The sequence below is a fragment of the Vitis vinifera genome, chromosome 4 (assembly GCF_030704535.1).
Source record: "Vitis vinifera cultivar Pinot Noir 40024 chromosome 4, ASM3070453v1".
In the NCBI taxonomy this organism is placed as follows: Eukaryota; Viridiplantae; Streptophyta; class Magnoliopsida; order Vitales; family Vitaceae; genus Vitis; species Vitis vinifera.
The window spans coordinates 13,782,994-13,785,000 of record NC_081808.1 but is presented as its reverse complement, the minus strand read 5'-3'; the positions used below and the strand labels follow the sequence as shown (position 1 = coordinate 13,785,000).

The window sequence follows — 2,007 nt, the reverse complement described above, 5'->3', positions numbered from 1 at the left end:
CTCCATCTCCTTGTGATAGTCATCCACGCTCTTATAGCCTTGAGTAAGACTTTTTAATTTCTGATACAAGTTCCTATAATAGTGACTAGGGACAAACTGCCTCCTCATGGTGGCCTTCATTTCCTCCTATGTCTCAATAGGCCTCTCATAGTTTCTTCTTTTGTTCATCACAAGTTGATCCCACCATATAATAGCATAGTTAGTAAACTCAATCATAGCTAGTTTTACCTTTTTTCTCCTCAGAGTTGTTATGGCACTCAAAGATGAACTCCACCTTCTTCTCCCACTCCAAGTACACTTCTGGATCATTTTTCCCTTGGAACGATGGTATCTTCATTTGGATGTTTCCTAGGTTTCTATTAGTCCCATCTTGCCATCTTGGATCTCTTCGAAAACCTCTACCACGCCTTTCTCCCCTTGGCGCAAACCTGCCCTCATTGTTCAATGAAGCTTGATCCTCTTCATCTTCACACTCATTCTCATGGTAGTCATCAGAATCATCAATGCACACACTCCTTCCTTGCCTTCTAGCATTAGGGGCTCTTTGTGGATGCTCCTCATGCAAAGAAGTGATAATAGTGTCTTGCCTATCCATCCGATCCCGAATATCATTAAACACCAGGTTCATGTGTTCAAACTGTTGTTGCATAGCCTGCAACTTGAGGGATGACTCCTCATCTCCTTCCTTATTTGATGTTTAGCCCCTGGAAGGCATATTTTTGAAACTACAAAGAAATGTTAGAAATAATTCCTCACAACATTCCCTCACATGTTTGCACTCAAATTATGTCACTCACACTCGTGTTTCACTCTAAATTGGCTTTTTCCCGATATTAGTCTCACACTCTCTTGCATTTTTCCACTCATAGCTTCCCCTTTTCAGTTCTACTTAAACTAATAAACTTGATCAAGAAATTCAACTTGTAGTATTTAAACTAATACCAATGGCAAGAAAATATGATAGAAACACTAAATCAAAGGAAGAGGACAAAAGAAAATAATATTTTGATTTGAGAGAATTGAAACTACACACAATATATATATTTTTTTTTGGAGCTTGGTGCACGATTTTAACCTAGTGCACGTCACAAAATAAGAATGAGGAATAAGGAACATAAAAGGAAAAAGATAGGATGATAACAAGAAACAAAAGATAAAGGGATAGAAAACTGATTTTAGAACCCGTGCTCTGATACCAAATGATGCGAACCTCAATCGACACACTTTGAGACCCAACAAACAGTGTTGGAATAATTGCCCAAGAAAGCTAAAATACAGATTTTTGATAGAACCCTGACCCAACATTTATAAGTGAAAAGCGAACTAAAGTACAAGTAACAGACTTTGACCCAATGATTACAATGGGATTACGAACCGAAGGTATAAAGTTTGAATGTGACAAGGAAGAATCCCTGATAAGTTCAAAGTTCTTGAAGAACCAAAAGAAGAGCAAAACCTCACATTTTCTAATTTTTTATTCAATAATCCTCTATTACAATGAGTGCATGCTATTTATATGTCATGACTGAAAAAAATGTACTAAATATTAAAACCCTAAACAAAAGTTGATTTGGTATGAAATTAGCAGATCCAAAATAGGAAAATAGCTAAAAACCGTTCTAAATAATAAAAGCCTAAAATTAAGGTAGATTTAGCCTAAAATTAGAAGCTTTAGAATAGGAAAAATGTCTATTAACTGATATAGAGCTGGAAAGTCAATTAGTCATTAATCCATGCCATAAATCATGCCCAATCAAGCCAGATTAGCCCTCAATAGCCTGGATTAAATTTATTACACCTTCATCTTCGTTTGGGCCAGGCTTGGAATGTTCTGCGTTAGAATCAGCCCAAATCTCTTGAATTAGCCCATTAAGTGCTTATTTGATCTTCTTGGATCTTGCTTTAGTAATAGGCTTAACTGGAACATGCAATGGATCCTTGAATGCTTGTTGATTCTCATCATTGTCCTTACTGGTTTTTGTCATTGATCATACCCGATCCAATTGA

General features: G+C 36.6%; 1 pseudogene; it reads right to left on the bottom strand.

Annotated features, from left to right (window-relative positions):
• The window catches only part of LOC109122463 (uncharacterized), a 4,651-nt pseudogene extending 4,023 nt beyond the window's left edge, over positions 1-628 (bottom strand).
• Between the last annotated feature and the right edge of the window lie 1,379 nt (positions 629-2,007).